Raw genomic sequence first — 26,519 nt, forward strand, 5'->3', positions numbered from 1 at the left:
GGAAACAAAATTAAACAGAAGTCAGTTTTATTTTGCTGCATCAAAGAAGATGGTCTTGAAATTGAGAAACATAGCATCTTGCTTTAATGAGAAAAATAAATGAGATAGTTAGGCGTATATGAAGAGGCTACATATGTAATTTAATTTCATCATAAACACCAGACTTGTATAAATTAACTAATAGAATAGTGTAAGAAATATATATGTATATCCGTATCTGTACCTCTCTTTCTCTCACATCATAGAACAGTTGTCAGAAATATTAGAGAAATCGTGGAGGATAGGAATAGAACCAAAATCATGGAGAATAGAAATAGAACCAAAAAATGAAGATTGCAGTTTTTGAAAAATATGGATTCCAAAAATTATAATCTAAGTAAAATGAGCATCTTTTAAAAATTTTTTAGGTTTCTTCCTTCTCTAGGATTAAGATCTCATTTGTTATTTGACAGAACCTCAGTGTACAAAGTTTCTGGCACATAGTAGGCAGTTATAAATATCTGTTGGATGAAGGACATATTCTTCAAATCATGTAGAATGGAAATAAAATTCCCTTCCTAGTCTCACTATGCTTCTATTTTATAAATTTGAGTTTGAGTCATCTGACAAACCTGAAAAAGAAATGTTAGAAAATGGACTATTAAACAAAGGTATTGGAGTGATCGTAAAGAAATTTTAGGGGTACTAGGAACCAGCACTAATTCAGTAACAGCAAGCCTTGCTGAACTAATGTTACTTATTTACTGGGATTGTATTTCTGAGTTTTAGAAAAGTTTAACATATTCTCATATAATGTGTATAGTAACACATTTTTTTAAAAAAAAGCTGATCAGTAAATAAAGTCATGAGCATTCTAACCTCTTTGCCAAATACTAGTGAGAGTAATGGATAGATGTCTGTTTCATTCTATAGTTGGCCCCCTCAAAATTATCATGATTTTGATGAATCATAAAAAGCATGCTTATTGAATTTTATAATGACACAGCTCAGAAATCATGCTAATGCTCTGCAATAGTGAATCCCTCTATTTGAATAAATGTGGAATGACTGAAGTAAGGTTGAGCAAGAGAAAATACAAAGTTTGTCAGATGACTCAAACTCAAATTTATAAAATAGAAGCATAGTGAGCCTAGGAAGGTAATTTTATTTCCATTCTACATGATTTGAAGAAGCTGTCATTCATCCAACAGATATTTGTAACTGCCTACTATGTGCCAGGAGCTTTGTACACTGAGGATCTGTGGAATAATAAATGAAATCTTAATCCTAGAGAAGGAAGAAACCTATAAAAATTTAAAATATTTCAGGGTCTGTAGTTCATAAGGGAGATTATACTTTTCTGTTTAGTTCTAAGAGATAAGAACCAGTGGCCTAAGGCATAAGTATTCAATATAAACAAATCCTTTCTATCCATTGAAACTGCTCATCAACAGAATAGGATGCTTGGTGAGGTTTGAGCCCCACCTCTTTCTGGCAGATTCTTATCTGGTGTGGATGTTGATTTGGTGTGAAGGATGCTGCTTGAGTTTCTCAAAAGATGATCTCTATTATCCCTCCCAAGACCCTATGGTGATATTATTCTTAGCAGGCATGCCCTGAAATATATAGCATGGATGCTTTTATTTCTTTAGAAATATCGGTTCATGGCTAGCAGAAAATTGGAGAGACAGAGTAATAGTGGATATACTAAATTTAAGTAACTTGGATTTCAATTACAAAAAAAGCAATAGAGGAGTTGTGAGAAATAAAGCAAGCACTTCATAAGAGTATTAAATTAGCATACTTTTATACAATAATAAGGTGTTATTGTCACATTTTGTTTTACTGCAAGGTGTGCATTTAAAGAAAGACACATAAATTAGGCTAAGCTCAAGGTGCAGAGTTTTCAGTTCTTATATTTTCTCAGAAAAATACCATAGCTCTAAATGGGAGTCCATTGGGACATGAATAAGTTGCTTGTTTTAGTTAAGGGAGAAATCTGCCATAGGAGGGGAGTTAGAGGTATGATTTTGATTCCCTGCAGGATAGAAGAGTTGACATCATTAGAATTAAAAGCCCATCAATGCCCAGCATGTCGTTGAGGCTGTAGTTGGAAATGCTAAGTGATATTGATACACAAATATTTTCAGGGTCATTTGCAAAAAGATAGTAGAGTCAGAACTAGTCACTTTTAGATTTTCTGAACAGAAAAGGAAAATGAAACACAAAATAGTTGAGTTTGCAGAGGTATAGTCCTATTTCAAGGTTACTGTTAGTTAAAGAATTGACACTAACTCTAAACCTTTCCCCGCAAACAAACAGCACAGGAGAGACATGAAGTATGTTAGCTGTTCACTCTGCTAAAAATTTAGCCAATTGTTTCCATAGAGATTCTGGCTTAAAAGGTTAAAAAACCTTGCTACTCTAATTCTAATTTCCCAGGGTGACCACTATAAGATTAAGTGAGAAAGAACAACAATGAAAAAGACAGCACAGAAAATCTGAGCAATAATTCCACTTTAATTGACAAATTTTTATTTGAAACAGAAAATCCAAAGGGAGAATGTAATTCACTCTACAACAGTTTATATTATTTTTAAGTTCATACATTTTAGTTGTGACTCCTTTACAAAACATGCCAATAGTAATTTAATTAATTTAATCCTAGATCATTTAAATGGAAAATTCCTAGATCAATATTTTGGATGGTTTGATTTAATATGCTAATATCTTTATATCAATATTTCTCTTTGCAGTTTCCCAGTCCCCAAAACTGTGAAGGGTAGCAGAACTTGCCACCCCAAAATATCTCTGTCATAAGGATATTTTGAGCTGGTTATTTTTAAAAAACAGCAGATGTGGGGGAAGCTCTGAAATCCAAGTAGATGTTACCCTTTTGTAAGAGACATTTACATTTATAAGGGAAATCTCCATTTGTAAGGGTGCCTTCCTGTCTGTACCAGGGAGAGAAGGGTGGCTAAATCTTTAGAAACTTATCAATGAAGAGGGCAGGGACTTAAATCTGCATAACAATTATACCCTTGTTTACTGTGCTTTACCTGATAACCTCCAATAACTGGCTTCTCCACCCCCAATATCTTCCTTTTGTCTTTAACTGGAGAGGGTATTTAAGGTGGTGGTTTGGGCTGTTTTAGGGAGTCACTTAGTTTTCCAGGGTCTCTCCCAAGTATACAGTAGGTATACATGTTATCAAACTTCTGATAGTTTTCTTTCCTATTAATCTGTCTTTTAGTACAGGGTGGTCTCAGCAAGAACCTAAAAAGGGAAAAGAAAAATTATATTCCCTCCCCTACAACTGCCTTTAGCTTTCATTGTTATGCCTCATTCATGAAAAGACTAGAGAACCTAAATAGAGCACCTTTTTGAAATTTCTAACTGCCAATGCCATTCAATGGCATGTATTAACCCAAGTGAAGAATAATTTAACTTCCTTCCTTTTGTTCATTTCTTTGGAGATAAGAGTAGCAAGTATTTGCCAAGGAATTTAATAAGCCTTTAAATTTTGCAATTGAGGATTTATCACTGAACTTAAATTTCAAGGCATAAATACTATTTATTTTGACAATCACAGAGTTTACAAATGGTAAGAAAAAAGAAAAGCTCTAAATAACTCAGCAGTAAATTCATCAGCTTGGCATCTTATTCCCCTTTTCTTTCCAAGCTAAGCCAGTAGAACCACTGTTGCCATTACTCAAGCAGAAGAGAATGAAGAAAGTTGGAGAAGCTGAAATGAATATATGTATTCTTTTTTGTCTTCTGTAGTCTGAGCAAGTGCTTTTTTTATTCTCAATCATAATATGCGTAGGAATCATCTGGGGATTCTGTTAAAATGAAGATTCAGATTCAGTAAATCTGAGCTGGGGGCCTGAGATTTTTATTTCTAATTAACTCCTAGGTTATGGTAATGTTGCTGGGCCTAGGTTACTCTTTTAATAACAAGAGTCTTCAATCTTAATTTCTTATTCTTCTCTTGATGTTGTTGACCTAAAGAAAAAGGAACAACCTAAGAGCTATAATCAGGGGCCTTACTGAGGACTATAGCCTGAGAAACAGCCTCTCAGGAGCTCTAAGAAAACTGTTCCAAAAAGTCAGAAGGAGAAGCCTAGTTTATGTATGATTTTTGTCTAGGAAATACATGCAGTTAAGCATACATCTTGGTAAAAGATTACTGCTATTCACAAAAAAACAGATTAACTCAACTTAATGATTTTAGTGCTTTTATTTGTATGAGAAAATGCAAGAATCTGGGTTCATTAAAATTCTTCCTGAGATATACATCTAAGGGGGATGTTTTCCCAAAGCACAGAGTCCCTCATCAAGTTTCTACTCCCAAATTCCTCTCAGGGTACACTATCAATCAGTGACTACAGTGGCTAATGAATTAAAGCTGGGTGCTAAGCAATGCTATTTGTTCTTCTTGATTTACATTTACATTTTCCTCCTAATGTTATTGTTTGAGTTGTTATCATTTGAGTCTTCTCAGTATTGGCTAGTTTATCTTGGTGTTTCTACATTAGATTTATTTGTCTTTTTGTAAGAAATGCTCTACTCTTTAATTTTTTTGAAGCCCAAATCGTGGTATTAATGGAGAAGGGCAGAGAGTATGATGCAATATGATGTTTTCGTTAGCGTTTCAGAACAGGCCTCCCGAAAATGTGCCATTTTTGGCATGTGGATTATTTTGTGCTAAAGGCAATGGAGAGCCTGTGGCTCAAGAGAACTACTGCCTCTTCCTTAACTACTTAGAAGAATTTAAATTGGGGATTTTTCCCCAAAAAACCACTATTACCAGAGGTAAATTTTATCTAAATGGCCCTATCTATATATGGCAGGGCAAGCATTTAATTACCAAACAGCTGCTCTTATTATCATCCTGTGAATGACCCTCCTGTCCTTGGAAGCCTTAGGCCTCCATCCCATTCCTTAGCTCAGGATGGCATATATACCTCATTTTATGAAATTGAAATTTGATTTTATCCTGTTAATCTGTCCCATGTCAATTTAATTCTTAGACCAACCAGAAGAACCTAGGAGTATAGAGGAAAATTTTCTTTCTCTCTGACATTATCATGGATAAAGCCTGTAAGTGGATGTAGCATGAGCTTTGGAGGAAGCTCCAGAGCAGAGTGCAGAAGAGAGGGATACCGCTGAGTTTCAGCTTTCCCTCTTTATTTTGGGTACTAGATCAATATAAATAGCTCTAGTTTCCATTCATTGAGCATCTTCTCTATTCTAGGTCCTCATTTAACCCTTTTAAGAATTTTTGTTTCTAAATATTTTAATTAACTTAAAAGCTTATTATCCTTGTTTTACAGATAGGGAAAGGTCATGAATCCCATTTAAAAGGTGAGGGTTAATAAGTCTGTACAAATTTAAATAAACACTTCTAAATTCAATTTCTGAGGCCAGCGTTACCTTAATTCCAAAACCAGGTAAGAGATTACAAAAAAGAAAAAAACTTCTAAATTACAGACCAAAATCTCTCATAAACCTAGATATAAAAATCACCAACAAAATATTGGCAAATTGAATCCAGCAAAATAGAGAAAAAACATTCTACACAACAACCAATTGAAATTTATTCTAAGTATATAAGACTGGTTCAAAATATAAAACTCCATCAATATAGTCTACCATATCAATAAGATAAGGAAGAAACTCATATGATCATATCAATTGATACAGAAAAAGTATTTGAGAAAAACCAATACCATTAATGATAAAAACTATCAGCAAACTAGAAAGAAGGAAACTTCCTCAACTTGATAAATGCATCTACAAATAAAATCTGCAGCTGACATAATAGGTAATGGTGAAAGACTGATTGCTTTCCCTGTAAGACTGTGAAAATTGCAAAGATGCCCATTTTCACTGCTCTTATTCAACATGGGACTGAGAATTCTAGCCTATACAGTAAGGGAAAAAAAGGAAATAAAGTCACACAGTTTGAAAAGGAAGAAATACAACTCTTCCTGTTTGCAGATGACGAGATTGTCTAGATAGCAAATCTCGAGTCTTAAAAAAAACTTGAATAGGTAAGGTCAACAAGATTGCTGAATACAAGATCAACACACACACACACACACAAGAATTATATTTCTATATACTAATAAGGAACACATTAAACTTACATTAGAAATGCAGTACCATTTTAAATGCTCCAAAGAATATGAAATGCTTAGCCATACATCTAACAAACATATGCAAGAGCTGTAGGCTGCAATGTATAAAATGATGATGAAAGAAATAAAAGAAGACTGGAGTAAATGGAAAGACATATCATGCTCAAGGATTGGAGGATTCAACATAGAACATATAAACTTAACACAATTCCTATCAAATTCCCAGCAAGGTTTTTGTACATATAGATAAGCTTATTCTAAAGTGTATTTAGGAAAGGCCCTAGAGTACTGAAAACAATTTTCGAAAAGAAAAATAAATTGGGAGAAATCACTCTTCTACTGTTAAGGCTCACTATGTTTTAGTAGTTATATAGTAAAGTGAAATAGACATTTTAACACTGTTACAGAGAAAGTTACATAGATCAATGTAACCAAACAGAATAACCAGAAATAGATCCACACAGATATATGCAATCATTTTTTGACAAAGTTACACAAGCAATTCAATGGAGGAAAGAATTGTTTTGGAGAAATTTTACATACAAAGGCATTAAAAAAAACAACCCTCTGCCTATGTCTCACATCTTAATAAATATGAGTACATATATAGCTGGTGAATATGAATAAACTCTGAATCATACCAATTATAATTACCTGATTTTGAGATTGCATTATTATTATACAAGATGTCAGCACTGGGGGATACTGGATACATGGTAAATTGGACCTCCTTTACATTCCTCTTCAACTTTCTATACATCTACAATTTTTTCAAAATAAACATTTAAAAATTGTCTGTAGTTCATTTAAGATCCTGCACAGCTTGAAGAACATGCTGCTGACTTTCTAACCTCTCCAGAGCTAGAGTTCCTGTCTGCTGATGCATACTATACTCTCCTAACTTCTAGCAAGCAACGTTCTGGCATGGAGGTAGGAGGGCAATGCTAGGTTGTGGAAGTTAATATAAGGTATACAAATTCTGTAACTAAAGGTATATCCTGACTTACTGTTCGGGAAACCCCATCTTACTTGGAAAGTTGGGTTTATAACCTCAGTAAAACACCAATTCCTCTTTTCTTTCCTGACTCACATTTTCGGAAAGAGAGAGAAGATGGCGGAAGAGTAAGATGCGGAGATCACCTTCCTCCCCACAGATACATCAGAAATACATCTACACGTGGAACTGCTCCTATAGAACACCCACTGACTCACATTTTCTGTGCTCACTACTAAGTATAAACTATGTTGAGATGGAATTCTAGGGGAAAACCTTCAATGTACCTGTATGCACATCTTCTTTCTTAAGGGTTACATTCTACCCTCCTGAAAGGTTTTTAAAGGACAGAACTATTTCCTTACTCTAATTACAATTTCAAGCAACCACTGTTGTAAAGACCTTTCTCTAGCTTAGTTTTCAGTTATTTTTCACTCTACAATGTTTAAAGTTGGTTCTTCCTCTCTAAGTGAATTCTTTGCAAATTGCTAGTTCTGTTTTTTGTTGCTGTTTTTTGTTTTCTCTTCTTTCTCTCTGTTTTAAGCTATAGAATCACATCTGCTTAACTCAGGGACTGTTGAGATTTCATGGGGATTTGGGGAGTAGGAGGCATCCTGGCCTGGAGATTGTCATTACTTTTTGATCCACCTCCAGTAAGCAGTCTAACGATTCCTCTCACACCTTCCACCAAAAGTTTTCTCCTCAGGCTAATTGACTGTTAATGGAAGATAAGTAAGGCATTTAAACATCCACATCTTCTCAGTATACATGATTTATATCACCCTCTTTAAAAACAGGATTTAGGTAGCAGTCATTCTTTCTTTTTTTTCCTCTGTCACATCAGAAACTGGGTTTGTGGGATGAATTGGGAGACAGATTTTATTTTCTACTTGAGTTCTTCCAGGAATAGTAGTGAACTGCTAAAGTTGAAGTTATAGGGGTATAAGGACAGCTAGTTTTTTACATAACTATTCTATAGTTGAATTTTATTTGAAAAAAATACTACATTTTCATTTGAAAATAGAGTGTTAGCCAGATAAATATCACTTCTGTGAAAATTAACTCATGAATTTAGATTTTGGTAGATTAGGAGTCTATATGCGTAGCATCTAATCTCTGAACCAGTTTTTGGCCTCTTTAATACAACAACTTTAAAATTACAAATTACACCCTTTAGTTTCCCTGGCGAAATAAATAAATAAAGATAAGGTCATTTAATTAGACTTGTTTCAGACTTGCTATGGAAATAGCTAGTCATTAATGAAAAATGAAGTAGAATCGCTGGAGTAGGATGTGCTCTGAGTATTGTCTTACACAGTCTATTCCCTGATGGTGATTGTTACAAGATGGACCAAGAAATGAATGAGTGGTTCCCCAAGAGAAATACATTCTATGCACATAGTTATCTGAGCCAGTTGTTTGAAAACAAATACTTTATAAAATATAAATAATTCAGTTAGCTTCAGGAAGCAGTCCCTTATCCTGTAACTCTCTCGAAGCTGTTCCTTCTCTCAAGTTACACTTATTGTTCAAGCATCAATCAGCTCTTACAATAACCTTCAACCTGCCCTTCCGAATTTTCCCAAATGCAAGTTGTAGTCATTATTAACACCAGAGTTAACTTTCTCGAATGCAAATCTTACTATGATACCCTCTTTAAAAATATCTCATTATGTTTCAGCCTTGCTGTCTGTGCCATGAGTAGCATCTTTACTTTGGCTTGCTCAAAGATTACTCTGTAACGTGCAAACTGTATGTGAAACCAGATTATAAACAACTGCACTTATTCCAGGAATGGCAATTTTACTTAAACGTTGGGTAAACTCTTTAAATAAAAAATACCGATTTATTACAGAATAGCATGAAATGCCATGTGAATTTTGAAATAAAATAAGAAACCTTGAAGAAATGTCATGCTTGTAAAATCAATCTTCTTTGGATTTTGTGTTCAAACTCCTTATCATAGTGTATAATTCTTTTAACAATTGGACCCCACCTAACACCATATCCTGCGACTCCTTACTACTTACATTCCTCTGAGCTATCTCTGATGGACTACTAGTACCGTTCCCCAAACTTCCCATGCTCTTTGTGCATCTCTGAATTCTTTCATGCTGTTCTCTCTGCCTAAAATACCATTTCCCAGTTTCTCTGAGTTGTGAATTGCTATTCATCCTTAAAGTTTACAAATTCATTCAAACTACATAAATATATTATTCTTTCCTCTGTATCTAAAAATAATACTTCCCATAAATCGATTCAAGTATATTTTATGTTGTATCATGCTTATTTTATGTATTTGTTACTTTTACTAGTTATGAAAGCTTTAAAGTTTAAAGGATATTTCTTATTCAATTTTTGTCTTCCTGCAGTGTTTTATAATATGGCCATAAATCAAATACTTTAACACTCCTCCTTCCAAAGATTTCATTTAGATCCCCTTTCCTTGAGTGTGGGCTGTACTTTATGACTCCCTTATAACAAACAGAATGTAGTGGAAATCACAGAGTATAACTTTCAAGACTAGGTCATAATCAACACAAAATTTAGTACCTGGAAGTGATCCATCATGCTACCATGACAGAGATGTAAAATCTCTTTGGAACTGGACAATGAATAAAACTGGTAGGATTTTGAAAAGAAAAGTGGTAAAGGTTTTAAAAGCCTTGAAAAAAACTCTATGTAGAAGAATGGTGACAATTCAGAAGGCTTTGTGTGAGGGCTAAAAATAAAGCTATCAATGATTCCTGCAAAAACATGGAAAGTAGAAAATATGCCTAATGAACTGGGAGATCTAGCTATGGAGCTTTCCAGAATAAGTGTTGGAAGATGCCATCTGATTTCTTTTTGATACTTAATGGTAAAATGTGAGAAAAGAGAGATGAACTAAAGTAAGTATTGTTAAACACAAAGAAGCAAGATTTGATTGCTTTGAAAATTCTCAACCACTCCAGATAGTAAACACTGCCAAGAAAACATGCTGTACAGATGAAGTCAAGACAGGGACTGTGAAATCTTTGTTAAGATCTCATAAAACTCTGAGGTGAAGCTTCAGAATATCATTCAGTCAGAAAAAAGTTCTTCCAAACATTTTAAGGGTATGCCTTGCAGATCCTCTAAATCAAATAATAGAGGTACTAAGGAGCTTAAGGAAATTGCCCATCAGCAAAAGTCTAAAATAGAAATGGGCATATGTCAAAAGAGATTTGTCAGTGTGACCTTTGGCACATTAAGATTAACAAGAAATCCAAACAGTTTTAAAAGAATTATTTTGGTAGAAACAATGTCATCTTGGACTGAAAGGGACAGTGTAAACTGGTGGTAATTTTGCCAATATAATTTTGATCCTCAAAGTTCTTGCATGTATTGGACAAACTACCTGACCTGTTGTAAAGACATTCCAGCAACTATATAAATTCCACATTTTGAGGTACTGAGATATTCTACCAATAACCAGTGAGAAACTGAAGTCTTTAGCCAATGGCTATGTGATTGAGCCAACTTGCTAGGGTATCATCTAGTCCAGGTAAACCTTAAAGTGACTGAAGCTCCAGCTAACATCTCAGCTCTAACATCATGAGAGACTCCAAATCAGAACCACCAGTAAGTTGCTCTTGTATTTCTGATTCTCAGAATCACTGATATAATATTTGTTGTATTCCATTAAGTTTGGGTTAATTTGTTACACAGCAAGAGATGACTAAAACAATTCTTTTTGTCATCTATTGTTTGGTGTGTAGTTCTCAGTTATCATATATTTGCTGGAAGAGAAAAGGAGAGAAAAGATGAAGACAGAGTGGGTGGAGTACAGAATAGAAAAAATATGGAGAGAAATCATGATATTTAAAATAATTTAAAGGTTTCTCAATGAAATTTTTTCATAATATATGTTAAAAGTTATTTGGCTTTAAAAGTAAAAATGTCTGAATTTATATCAACAAATTAAGACAAAGGTGGTGGGCACTGATACTGACCTTTTCTGCATATCACATAGGCATTCTATTATGATTTTCATTAAAATTTGTCATTTAATCTTAGCAAAAATTCTGAGAGTTAGGTTTTATATCCAATTTATATATGAGAAAACAGCCTTAAAGATATGAAATAACTTGTCACAGTCATAAACCCAGTAAGTAGCAGAGGTAGAATCTGATCCCACATCTATCTGATTCCAAATTTTCTAGTGTTTTGCTGTTGTATGAAACATATATTATTAATGATGCCTAGTGGATCTCGAATAGCAAGGAACTTTTTTTCATTTATGTATTAATTCAAATTATTTACTAAGAAGTTAAAAGTATTTATTAGCAGAATATTTGGGGATATTCTGGAGTCAACTGTGTTCAGCTTTATTTGCACATCAGCTTTGCCTGGAGACTGTTTTAAAAAATACAAGTGTGGGGTGCAACAGAAGTAGGCCTAGTAATCTGTTTTTTATAATCTCCATAGAATGCAAAGTAGGGAAAAATTGTTCTAGGCATTAACTCTAGACAATTCTAACTTTTCTTCTCTTCCAACTCATGTTGGTGTTTCAACTTTGCCCTTCCCTTCCTTTTTCTTTCTTATAAAAACATCTATTGACTGTCTCTTAGATGTTTAACACTTTAATAAAAATTTCTGCATATAACTAAGAAGTAGAAGGATTAGATCATACATTGAGTAGAATTCTGAGATCCTTTACTGAAAATAATATTGACTGTTGTCTATAATGATGATACTGGGAATAAAGGGTTGAACTGGTGGTAATGCACATGTGAAACAATCTGAGAAAAATTAACTATTTGCTTCTTACTCAATTAGAGTTTCTCCTACGTTTAGCCCTTCAGTATATACCACAAAATTTTTATCCAAAAAAATTATTTTTCTTATATTCCTGTATACTTTAAGAATCTCTAAACAAATACTATTATTTATCTATAACATTTATAACGTTATGGTTTAAGTATCAACCACAGAAATATTGTACACATTTGCTCATTCACTTAAAAACTATCATTTTACTTTCTGGACCTTTATCAGTTGTGGGTTTTTGTTTTTGTGTATGTGTATGAACTTTACAAATTTATTTTATAAGTTCAAAAATTTCTTTTAGGTCACCCAAGTAATTGCTGATTATGTTATTCTGGCCTGTGGGATTGTGAAAGCTTGTTGATGATATCAAAACAAGAAAAATAATCACTTCTACTCCTAGAGCCCTGAAAATGTTATTTTGTCCTTCTCCTGACATTCTCCATGACTCTTTTGACTCCATGGTTTGCACTTGAGCTGTTCTCACTGTGGAGAGAGCCCTGGATTCCCTTAAATCTAATAAAGTCCAGTTAAGGACTGCTAGTTCCTGAGTTGCATACCCTAAGGACACGTGTTAATAATGAGTTTAAAATGGTGTCCTATTAGAGGCTTACAGAGTGCCAGCCACCTTAGCACTTCATTTTTAAAATGAGTGATAATTGGTAACACTTTAGCATTCCTATTTAAAAGGTAAGGAAGTACAGATTCAGGGGACTTCAGGACTTCATCAAGGTTACCCAGACAAGCCACACTTAGAGCTTCTTAGATTATGAGTAGGTTAAATAATTGAATGACAGAACTAAGATCCATTTCAATAAGACCCACAGTTTTAGTGTTTGGAGATATGTGTGTGTTTGTGTATAGATATGTATTTGGATTTGGGGAAGAGGATGTTTCTAGTTTTGCTTTCATTTTGAAAGATCTGTCCAGATTTTTATGAAATGGAATTCATTAGAACATTGACAGAAATTCCATTTTGTGCTATGGAAGAGTACAGCAAAATTTAGGGCCTAATTCTATGATTTGCAGCTATGATGAAGGTTGTTCTTCATGAATCTTTTGAACTGTAAGATTATACAGGAGAAAGTGAAACTATTTGGTCACCATCATCACATTCTTAGAAATGAAATTTGCAGCATGTACATTTGATACCTCACACCCTTCTTCCACACCCTGCCTATATGGGGCCTTTTCTGTGTGTAATAATATATGAATAGGCCCAGAATTAGTAGAGTTAATCTCTTCTACGTCCCAGGGTACTAAATCCTCCATTAACTCAATTCTTGTTGAAGCATAGAAAGAAAATGCCCTGGAAAATATCCTGGTGATTATATTTTTCCTTATGCAGTCTGAACCCAGGTATCATTTATATAGGCAACATACGATTATATAGGAAAACTTCTAAATACCACAGGCAGACTTTCATAGATTCAAAGTATTAAGGGATAGAAAGTGGTCTTAAAATGAATCTAACAAAGCCTATTTTATGTATATAGTTTTTATTTAAGATATGAAATCAGCTAGATTCCTATCTTTTCAACAAGAGAACATCCTAAAAAACACAATATATTTAAATTAAAATATCATAAATAATGTTAATTTTCTGTGAAAAAATTGGAGTATGTTTAATGATAATATAGTAATTGGAAGGGGAACTCTTCAAAGAAATGAACCAACGGATAGTGCAAAAACATTATCATAATGAGAAATGAAACAGCACACCAGAAATTAGAAGCAGACATTAATTCTTATACATACACACACAAACACACAAGTAACAACTTCAGAATGAAATCATATGACAGCATATGTCCTTAAGTGTGTAAAAGGTTCTCTGACTCATACCTGTGGTCAGGTTAGCTTTGAAGATGGAATAGGGTCAGATGAGGATAGTTCTAATGGCATTAGATTCCAAAAATCCATGAAAATGTTCAGTCGGAGTTCTTCTCTTTGGGGCCATAGTTATAGGTCACATACAGGCTTCCCAGAAATGTATCTTAGCAATTTGTTTCAAGAAGAGATACGTTGGCAGGTTTCTACTTTGGGGCATAAAATATTTAGAACATTTCTAGGATTGCTGTAAAATTTTGAATTTCCTACCATTTTCATATGTTTATGACCATTATCTTCTTGATCGCAAAATTATCCCAAAGATGGAGCCAGAAGGAAGTTACTCTGCAATCCAAGTCATGTGTTAAGCAGTAGAGAGTGGTCAAGAAGCATCGACAGGAAAGTGCTCACTGGTAGTCTCTTAAGTATATTATTCTTTCATGGAATTCTTTTATGGAAGTGTAGTGATTAGGTCTTATCTTCATCTTATAAATCCCACAATGCCAAATCCCAAATTCTGTTAGTCGTTCATTCAATAAGTAGCACTGACAGTGAGATTTATTAATTCCCTGATGTATCAAACTTCACCAGCTGTCTTGAAGTTGCAGAGCATAATGGTAGGATCTCAGAATCATACCTGTGCCTGACTTTCACATGGGGATAAACACTAGATGATGCAAATTTAAAAAATTTTTAAATGAATTAGATCTACTATACAATTTTTGGGTTATCTTAAGGTGATTTGAAGCTAAATTTCTATGATAATAACTTCCATTTTGTGTTTTCTAGATATTACTGGAATAGATTTTAAAAATAAAGTGAAAAAAGTAAATAATTAAAGAACAACTTGTGCTATATTTTTATCCACATCAAATTTCAACTATTCTTGTGATAAATACACAATTTGTTCAGGCTTTTCCTTATTACTCAGCTCTGTTTAGGGAATATTTCCTGAAGCAGTGATATTTTTAGAGATATCTGTTTTGCTATGTGTGTAGTACTTTATAAGAGATAGATATTTGATGAAAATAGGAAATTTGAATTCGTCATTTTAGGGTTTCACCCTGGAAAGCATTTTGTGTGATAATAATACTGTAAACTATATTGTTCTATCTTTATAATAATCAGTATTCTCACGTTTATGTTTTATTTATCTGGTACTGAAAGGGAAATTATCCTCTGTTAGACAAAGTGTATATGACTCTTTACTCCAATTTAGAAGCTTTAGGAGTTTACACAATTTATAAGACGTTTTCATAATGGGTCACTTTCCAGAAGACATCCACTAAGGTTCAGCTCTTCACATGAAAATTAAGAAAAAAAATACATTTAGAAAGATGGCACTTTAAATCTGTGACTTTAATGCAGCAGGAGTGCTGCCTGAATCTTTGTAAAGCAAGCAATACTGAGAAAATAGATATGGTTAAGAGATTAAATAAAATATTAAAAAATAAGGCCAAAGAAGGGAAGGTCTTCTCCTGATTCTCTGTTGCCTAATGGACTTTGGTTTCTGTTTTATGCCATGCAATGTTTACCACCACAGTCAGTGAAAAGAATTTGTGTGTTTAAATGTTTCTACTGTTATCCAGAAAAACTGTGAAGTGATGCTTCAAGAGGTAGATGAGTATGATTTTTATCTTGGTGAGTACAGTTGTACTAATATGATGTCTAGTTAGGGCAAAGGATGTTTATTCAGGCCTAATGCAGGTCTGTGATTAAATTCATGCCACAGAGAAGCAAATTTGTTTATTCTGAAATTTATTTGCTCATGTGAAATTGTTCCACATCTTTTCCAATTTGGTCCTGGAGGGCTAATTTAGTCTTTTTTTCTGCTACAGTGAGGTCCGTTTCAATAGTTACCATGGGATAAAGAAGTTTGAATATTTAGTAATTATGAGAATTCCCACAAGATCATTCACCACTTACTCCACCTTTTTGTCTTGGGTTTTGTTTGCTGCTCTGTGCATGGTGTTTTTTCCAGCAGAGAATGTCAGAACAGAATTATTCCTCACTCTCTCTTATTCTCTGGAGTGTGAGTCACAATAAAACAGAACTTGTAATCCATTACGTTTTCTAACAATTAGAAAAATAACTGGTAAGCCTCTATCTGTGCTCTCCCTTCCTCCTTCCTCACCAAAAATATATTACAGCAATTGGAAAGAACAGTTTGTCTCCTTGAAAGCAGAGGACAAACAAGGATACTAGCTTCTGTATTCCTATCTTTTAGTTTACAGCTGGATAAGTATGAAGAAATAAAGATGATAAAAGGCAATAAGTGTATGTGTACATCCCAATATGAAATAATGTTTTACCAAATGATAAAGTGGCTTTTTCTTTAAAAGGTCACTTTGTTTCCATAACTGTTATCTTATTTATTGTTGCAAAATCCTTTAGAGAAAACAAAAGACATGATGCTATGTGCACCCCATTGCCCACATGAGAAAACAGAGGCACAGACTGATAAGGAACTCACTCAAGAGGATGCATATGACCGTGACAAAAGAGGGATTCAAACCTTTGGAGTTCCAGCTCGCTTGTCTTGATACTGTGCCATTTTGCCTCCTAATATATATATTTTTTCACAATCCAGGAAAACAAGCAATGTCTTCAGTGAGCTAGTAATGTAAGAAGTTAATAAAGGTCTAAAGAGGCTAAACTGCAGTAGTGGCACAGAATAGAATATCTAACTTAACCTTTTGTCAGCATATTTCCAAAGGCAGAGACACTCTTTATAAACTAGAGCAACTGCACATAACAAAGGAATTACTTTAATTCATCTCACTGCAGATGGAAATATAATGTGCTAGTATCTCCGTATTTGTATTTCCTCTTTAGTTGTAAACTCAGCTTTAAAACCTTACTATAGTGAAATATTAAAATATACTGAGAATATATGATATGTATATATTTGACTATCAAATCTATGCACATAAAAATGACTGTAATCTGAGTGATGGGATTAATGTAAATGATTTCTTCTGAGTAAAACATGAGGATATATTTAGAACCAGTTAGGTTTAACTTTTATGTATGGAAGCAAACTTAGAGACCTACTATAAACACTTCATTTGAAGAAGAGAAAAATAAGGTCCAGAAAAGTGAAATGAGTTACCAAAGACTATCACATCTATATATCTACCATAGATGTAATTTATAATAGAAATTAGTTAAGTATTGCATCTGTATTTTGAAGGTAAGAAGACCTGAGTTTCTGAGAAGATATGATAAAAAGTGGTCTGGAAATATCCCATTCAGTACTATTTTTGGAGGGGATTTCTTCCAGGAAATGTTTTTCTTTGTAAGTAGCAGGAAAAACAAGTCTTTAATCTCTCTTTTTCTGTGTAAGCAAGAGTTCATTTATGCTTGTGTAGTGCTTGTGTAGATAGATGGATGAATGGATAGATGATAGATAGATAGATAGATCGCATATATTAAAGTCTTAGAGGTCGTAGGAACATTGTTTTGGAAGAAAAAACATTTTAATTAAGTACTGAGGAGTAAATAGATGATTCCAAGTGGAATAATAAGGAGAAGAAATGTAAACATGAGGCAGTAACATGTACAAAGACACAAACATAAAAACACTAGTTTATTCAAGATATTCAAAACAAAAGGTTATTGTTTGAAATGTCAGGTATAAGTAAGAGACAATGAGATTGAAGAAGTAGTTTAAAGGCAGATAATGAAGGATCTTTTATGAGAAGTAATGGATTTGAAATTTATAACTAGCAATGCAGTAGAATTAAGTTAGGTTTTAAACAGAGATTAGTGTAGCAGCAGGTAGGGGAAAGACCAGAAAGGGGAAATATTGACAACAGGAAGTTCAAAAAGGAAGTTGCTATAATGATTCAGACAAGAAATGATAAGAATCTGAACAAAGGCAGTAGCAGTGGGGACAGAGCAGGACAAACAGAAATAAGAGATGTTTTAATGGTTGAATGTGTTAAGACTTCTTTGCTAATGTTATATCACCTGTGAAGAGCATAGAGAAATCAAAGATGATACCATCATATCTAACTGGATATCAGAACATCAATAGCTGAGATAATGAGTATGGGAGAAACAGATTGGAGTGAGAATGAAGGTACTGAGTACCATATTTGATGTCCTAAGTTTTGGTTGCCAGTATTATTGAATTGGAGGTGTCCCAATCCAGTGACTGGATTGGGAGCTCAAGAGCTCAAGAGCTCTCTTGAACAAAAGAAGAGATAAAGATCTGAGAATCACTAGTCATGTTTTGGTAGAAGCAATCATGAAATTATCCCAGGGAGTGTGTACAGAGAAATGTGTGAAGGTCAAGGACAAAATCTCAGAGAATACTAAAATGTGATAATGAGTATTGAAAGTGGAGCCAATAAAAGAAAAAGAAATAGTATTTTCAGATAATAGGAAGTAAGCTAGGCAAACATGATGTCCAAGATTCATAGGAGAAGAGAATTTCAAAAAGTTAGAATGGTGAACAGGACAATTGTGTTAATAAGAGTCAAAGAGATTAACGATTGAATATAGATAATTAGATTTGGCAGTTTGGGGATCATTGTAAAGTGAGTAAAAGCATTTCCAGACTGGAAGGAAGGAGAAAAAGATTGTAATGGATTAAAATATATTAGCGTATGAAGTATATAAACTAAAGCTAGACTTTCAGTAATATTAGTCAAAATGTAAAACAATGAGTATTAATTAAATTTTCTTTTTATTTACTGTAAAGATTATTGTATGAATGAGGCAACAGATCAAGGAAAAAGTATTAGCAATTAAGAGAGATATTTCCACAAATTATTTTTTATGTAAAGTTGGATATTATAAGTTAGAAAGAATTGGCTGACAACATTGTTGGTGGGTTGAAAAATTGAAATTATGTCAAAAATAGAAGGTAACATCACAGTTATATAAAAAAAGGCAAAGAGTTCTCCTTAGGGAGAAGGTGATAATTATTTCTAATGGTCTATAAATGAAGAAGATTTTGTTTTTAATAACATTTTAGCTTAAAAAAACTATGAAAATAAAGTTCTTCAGTATGAGGCTGAACTATAGAAAGTACCTAAAAACAATCTTGTCAATCCACTCAGTTATTTTTGCCTTATTTTATATATATTTGAGGTCTGTGTGTTTCTCGTGTATAATAAGAAAAATAAGATTTTTGAGATTTATGAGAATGAGACAGAGTGACATGGGTACTTTCTTTCTGCATCAACTTTGGCACAGGAGGACGAGTTAGAGAGTGGACCCAATCAGCATGCAGTGGGCTGCATGCTGGAGGGGGAATTCATTTTCTTTGCCATAAGAATCTACTTAGTTTTCATAAAATTGGCAACTTTCTAAAAATAAGATAAAAAATATATAGCTTATTCTTTCTTAAACTAAGGAGATAGACCGAACCACGAGTCATTTTAAGTTTGGTGCATGAATACATGTCATAGTAAAACACTGATAATAAAACATTCCATATTCTTTGTTTTTGTTTTTTTTTGGCTGTGCTGCATGGCCTGTGGGATCTTAGTTCCCCAACCAGGGATCTAACCTGTGCCCCGTGCAGTGGAAACATGGAGCCTTAACCGCTGGACCGCCAGGGAATTCCCAAAACATTACATATCCTTAACAGTGCTAATTTTTTGGAGGAACACATTGTATCACTGAGATAACACTAGATAATAATTAAGGAGTCTGAACTTTAGCCCTAACTCTGTAAAAAAAATTCTGAATAGAGAGGAAATTATAATATTTTAAGGACTTAGTTGTCCTTCATTTCATATCAAAAGCTTAGGATGCAATAATATGCAAGAATCCCTCTAATTCTAAAATTTTGCAAGTTACAAAACCCAGGACAGACATCATATTTTCTAAAGGCAGTAGTATTAAACTAGGTTAGTATTTTTTTTTTTGTTTTTGTTTTTTCCATTTACCAGAATGTATTGGGTTGGCCCAAAAATTTGTTCAGGTTTTTCCATAACATCTTACAGAAAAACCCGAACGAACTTTTGGGCCAACCCAATAACATACATAAAATAAAATGCACAAATTATAAATCCACAGTTGGATAAATTTTAGCAAATGATACACCAATCAAGATATGAAACACTTCCATCACTTCAGAAAACTGCTTCTTCCTCTTTACAGTACCCATCCTACCTCAGGCAATCACTTATCTGCTGTATCACTATAGATTAATTTTGGCTATTCCAGAACTCCATATAAATAGAAAAATATCATTTGTACTCTTCTGTCTCTGGCTTATTTCACAGAGTATACTATTTTTGAGATACATTCATCCTTATTACTTCATTTATCAGTAGTTTATTCCTTATTGTTGAATAACACACCATTGTAGGAATATACCACAATTTGTTTTCCATTCTCCTGTTGATGGAAATTAGAATTGGTTCTAGTGTAAGGCTTTTCATTTATTTATTTATTTGGCTGTGTCAGGTCTTAGTTGTGGCATGCGAGATCTTTGTTGCAGCACACTGGCTTCTCTCTAGTTGTGGCGCTCGGGCTCTTGAGCACATGCGTTCAGTAGTTGCAGCTCACAGGCTTAGTTACCCCGCAGCATGTGGGATCTTATTTCCTTGACCAGGGATTGAACCTGCGTCCCTTGCATTGGAAGGTGGATTCTTAACCACTGGACCACCAGGGAAGTCCCAAGGCTTTTCTTTTTTGAACTTATATTTCATTACTCTTGTCTAAAATGCCTAGGATTAAAACTACTAAAATACTTTCCAGCATTGATGAATCTTCTAGTTATACCACATGTTTGCCAGCACTTAATTTTAAATTTTTATTAAATTATCAAATGGTTGCCATTATTTTAAAATTTAATCATTCTAATAAGTGTAAAAAAATATTCTCAGAGTGAATTTAATTTACATTTCTCTGATGACTGAAGTTGAGCACAGTTGTGCTTAGAGCTGTTAAGGAAATCTGTGTCCAAACATTTTGCCCATTGTTTTATTTAGTTATTTGTCTTCTTATTATTGAGTTTCTAAATGTTCCTTATGGATTCTGGGTACACTTCTTTGTGTGAGTGTGTGTGTGTGTGTGTGTGTGTGTGTGTGTGTGCATGTGTGTATACATATATTACATATACATACGTGTATGTATTTTTTCTTCCAATCTTTGGTTTGTATTTTTAATTTTATAATGGTATCTTTAAAAGAAAAATAGTTTTTAAAAAATTTGTTTTATTGAAGTACAGTTGATTTACAATGTGTTAATTTCTGCTGTACAGCAAAGTGATTCAGTTATACATATTCCTTCCCATTATGCTTTATCACAGGCTATTGAATATAGTTCCCTGTGCTATACAGTCAGACCTTGTTGTTTATCCATCTCATATATAATAGGTTGCATCTGCTAATCCCAAACTCCCAATCCATCCCTCCCCCACCTCCCTCCCCCTTGGCAACTACAAGTCTGTTCAAAGAGCAATAGTTTTTAATTTAAATTAAATATATTTAACTCTCTAATGGTTAATACTCTCAGTGGTATTTGTCTCCTGCCTATGTTATGCAATGCTTGCCTACCTCAAGTTTGTGAAGATTTTCTCCTTTCTTATTGATCCATTTCAAATTACTTTTGACAATGGTCAACTTAGGAATTGAGGTTCATTTTTTTTTCATTGTAGATATTCAGTTGCTCTAGAGCCACTTTCTGAAAAGATTATTCTTTCCACATTCAGTTATTTTGTAAACATTGTCAAAAGTCAATTGGCCATATAGCATTAATTGACAATATTTCTATACTGTTTAACTGACCTATACTTCTGATGGAACACAAAGTCTAGATTCTTATTTTTTGTAATGTTAAAAATAATTCTGAAGATCAGGTAGTATAAGTTCTTTAATTTAGTCCTTCTTTTTCAAAATGCTTGCTAATCTATATTCTTTGCATTTCCAAATAAGTTTTAGAAACAGTTTGTCAATTTCTGTAATATCTGCTGATATTTTGATTGCTATTTTGTTGAATCCATAGAAAAATTGGGGCATAATGAATATCATAAAAGTAATAAATTTTCAATACATGAATATGGTATATCTTTCCATTTATTTAGATCTTTATAAATTTCCCTCAGCCATGTTTAATCATTTTTAGTATAAAGGTATTCTGTATATTTAACTTTTTCCATAACAGTTTATGTGTTTGATGCTATTGACTTTTCAAAATTTTATTTTCCAATTTCTTTTTGCTAGTATTCAGAAGTAAAATTGATTATTGTATTTGACCTTGAATCCTGTGATCTTGCTAAATTCAATTAATATTTTCTTATATTCCTTAAGACATCCTAGTTAGATAGATATACTATCTATATAAATAAAGACAATTTTCATTTTTTCTTTCTAATTTTTAAAAACGTAAGCTTTTCCTGCCTTATCAAACTAGATAATACTCCAGTTCAATATGTAATAGGAGGGGTGAGAATAAACATTCTTGTATGATCACAAGATTTTTCTCTTTTATTCTGTTAGTATGGTGAATTGCAATGATTGATTTTCATAAATTGACTCAATCTTATAATCCAGGGAATATGATTATGTGTTCGTGATGGATTATCCTTTTCATCTATTTTATTATTCAATTTGTTAACATTTTGTTTTAGATTTATGTGTCTATTCTAATGAAGGATATGGTAGATCACCTGTTTTCTTTTAATAATCTCTTTGTCAGGTGTTGGTATCAGGATTATGCCAGTCTCATAAAATGAAATCAGTTCTGTTTTATTTTCTGGTAAAATTTGTGAAAGCTTGGAATTAAATCATTTAAGAATTTTATTTATAGGATGATTTTTGTTTTGAATTCAATTTATATAATAGTTTTTAAAGTTCGTTTTCAAAATTTGTGGGTTTTTTTTGGCATAAAATTATTATTAATATTCTCATTTTATTCTTTTAATATACATAGGATCGTTTGTGATGTCGCCTCTTGCATTCCTAATATAGATAATTTATGTTTACTCCTTTTATTCTTAATTAGCATTTCTAGGTATTTATAAACTTTATTAAAATTTTCAATGATTGGCTTTTTTATATGTTGACTTTCTTTGTTATCTGATTTCTCTTTTTTGGCTTTTATTTATAGAAACTTATATCATTTATCTTAGCTTATATAGGCATTAAACGTTCTAAATTTCCCTCCAAGTACCTCTTTAGCTGCATCCCAGATATTTTGACATATTTTGTTTACATTATCATTCATTTCTGAATATTTTCTTATTTACCTTAGAATTTCTTCTTTGGTCTATAGGTTATTTGGAAATGTTTAATTTCCAAATATCTCTTTCTTATTGGTTGCTAATATAATTTTGTTGTGATGTGAAAGACTACTTTATAGGATTTAACCTTTAAAATACATTTAGACTATTTTGTTGGCTTAGCACATGTTTTATCTTGGTGAATGTTCCAAATGTACTTGAGATTATGTTTGTGTGTGTGTGTGTGTGTGTGTGTATGTGCTCTGAAGGTGTAATGTTCTGTAAATGTCAATTAATTCCAGTTAGTTTTTAATGTTGTTCAGACTTTCTAAACACCCACTGATTTTTGGCTGGAATAGGGTGGGTATTGCCAAAAAGATTTTTTGTTGTCAGACTGCTCTTTTCCCTGTCCTTTGGCGAGGAGGAAGAGGCTTTCCTTGGAGTGTTTTGTTTGTTCCTATTGACAGGTCCAAGATAGAGGCTTCTCCTACCCCCGCGCCCCCTCCCCGGCCAGGCTATAAGGATGACAACAAAGGGAACTCAGAAAATGTACCACCATGTTGTTCCTAAAATCTCAAGGTTCTAAGAAGCCTATCATCTTCTTTTACCTTTGAAAGTGTTTCTGTGCTAATTTGCTGTTATGCCAGAGTTTTTTAGTTATCAGAAGGAGATCCTAGGAGAAATGGGGTCTATCTTGGTCAATCAGAAGTCCAATAATTCTTTGTAATTCTAGTTCTTCAGCTGCAACACTCAAAAGACTAGAACTTCCCCTCCATACCCCACACAGCTTTGGTGGGCGAGCAGGGAGCTTATTTTCCATCCCCCAGCCAAAGCAGGCAGTGCCCCTATGTAGCGTTTGCAGTGCTGCTCAGGGAGGTAATCTTCTGTCCTCCACTCTGGGTAAACAGATTGTGCCCCAGTTTACACAATTTAGTGTTAGTGGGGTCCAACAGTGATCTGAACTTCCACCTTAATCTGGTAACAATATGACTAAATAAAGCAGCTGGAAGCAGCGCTGGTTGGCATCCCTATCCCTGGTGTCTGCATGCCCATAGGAGCTGAACTTCCATAGGTGAATGGTTGAACTAATTGGTACACGTTATAAAATTGCATAGAACTAAAACACGCACACACACACACACACACACACACACACAAAAGTACATGCAAACTAGTGAAATGTGAGTAAGGTATATGGATTTTATCCACATCAGTTCCTTCGTTGTGACATTGTACAATGGTTATAACCAATAGGGAAACTGATACAGTATCTAGAATCTCTTTGTATTATTTTTTACAACTGCAAATGAATCTATATTTAAGTAAAAATACAAACAAAGTTAAAAAATAAGCCTATGATCATGCCCAACAGAAACAACAGAATATCGCTAAAATCTCTCTACTCTGTCTGGGACAAAATTCCAACATCTAACGGCAACACTTAACCTCTACTATCTCTGTTCTGTTCTCAACTCTGTAGCATCTGCTTTCTGGTAATCTTTTTATAGTCTCACCCTGTGTGTTCATAGCCCAGCCCCCAACGCAGGATTCCCAGGAAACTTCCTCACATGGATTTCTGTGGCTCCAATACTATACCTCCCTCCTCTTCCAAATATCAACCCTGAGTGTTGTGGTGTTTACCTCTGAGTTCCCCTCTTTTAGGGACCACAGTGTTCTGCTGCTTGTAATCCAATGCCTAAAAACAATTGACTCATAATTTTTTCCACTTTTATGATTGTTTTTTGTAAGAAGGCTATTCCAGTAGTAGTTAGTAATTATAGATGGTAGCAGAAAATTCCAGGTTAGTTCTTACCTAGTTTTCTAACACCAGTTAATGTTAGGAGTTTGGGCACATCACCGGAGTCTCAGTTTCCTCATTTATAAAATAATCCAAAAATCCCTTTAAAAATCAATTTCTATGATCATCTAAATGAGCTACCGTTCCTACTAAATAAGACCCTTATAACTTTGTTGTGGGATTAACATTTTGCAGAAGATGAATAAACTATTTTTGGAATTTAATTGTGTAATTCTAAACTGGAGGTTAAGCTAGAGTATACATGAGTCATAACATCTATACATTCAAAATGTGTCATGAACTTCACTAATGCATGGATTTATTCTCTTAATAGCAATAATGTTTCACAAAGTTATATTTTCATTAAGAAAACTTAAAACATCACCACATATTGTAGTGTTTTAATTTAACAAAAAGAAGTGTGAAGTCCTCCATTATAATGACACATTTGAGAGAAACTGCATTTTGATATGAATCATCCCACTAACACAAAAGAAGTTCTGTAAACAAAGATTACTTCTCTTGTTCTTCTGTGAGATATTAATACAAATTTGAAGGAAAATTATTAGTTTGCTCTGACAGTCTAAATACATATTTCTCCAGGAAAAAAAAAACAAGGCTTAGCCAATACTTTTCTCAAATCTAATTTATTTCAAATACAGTTATTCAACTAGAGTTATTTGGGATCATTAAATTCCTGCTTCAAAGTTACAAGATCAAAAGGAAAAAAAATCTCAGATATAAACAAATTCTAAATTATAGATCATCAGCTTGAGAACCCGAATATATTGAATCTCACTGGGCTGAAAATGCTTCCTAGTTGATTGACGTATAGTTCACCTTTATTTTTCCAGAATCCAGTGGGTGTACTGAGCTAAGCACCATGGTAGATACTAAAGGTATAGTAATTAGTACCTGTCCTTAGGTAGTTATAGTTTCATTAATGACAACAACAAAAAAGATGTGCTTACTTTAAAAATTACATATTAGAGAGCAGATGTCTTAGGGAAATAGCATGTTTAATGTCAAGAATGTTGTACAGGCAACAAGTGCTGTATCTTCAATATTTATATCTACAGCTAATACCTCAACCTTAAATTTTCTCAAACTATTTAACCCTATGACCTTCATTCCTCTTCAGTTTAGTCACTTGGCAGTAGATTCAAACTGGCAGCATGTCAACATATGGAACTGTTCAACCCACAAAATTTTGAATTTGCAATGTCTTTATTCTGTTTTTGTTCTTTTCATAACTTCACTTTCTCTGTAACTCATCTGCCTCTTCCTAGCTACACGCATTTCTCTATTGTACCTGGATCTCATGGTCAGTAAACAAGCCTACTCAAAAGCAAGTTTTCTAGTTGCTGCTGAGGGGCCAGAAACAGTTTCTTTTATACTCTATATGACTTGGCTATTACACCAAAAATAAATAAATGAATAGATTCACAAACTACGGCTAAGCTACCAACTAGGCCCTCAGAGGCTGGGCTGCCCAGATACGAATTGCTCAACACATTGAATATCAAGTTAAAAGCATTGAGGCCTAAATGCAAATGCCTTTGTCATAATTGTACTATAGCATGTTTAATATCTAAACATAGGCTTCAGCTACTTTAGAGGACAGCCTTAAGACAGAGGAAAAAAAATCTCACTTTTTAACTTTTTTTTTTTTTTTTTTTTTTTGTGGGACCTTCCCCGACCGGGGCACAAACCCGCGTCCCCTGCATCAGCAGGCGGACTCTCAAAAAAATCTCACTTTTGGGCTTCCCTGGTGGCGCAGTGGTTGCGCGTCCGCCTGCCGAT

The sequence above is a fragment of the Physeter macrocephalus genome, chromosome 11 (genome assembly GCF_002837175.3).
Source record: "Physeter macrocephalus isolate SW-GA chromosome 11, ASM283717v5, whole genome shotgun sequence".
Taxonomy (NCBI): Eukaryota; Metazoa; Chordata; class Mammalia; order Artiodactyla; family Physeteridae; genus Physeter; species Physeter macrocephalus.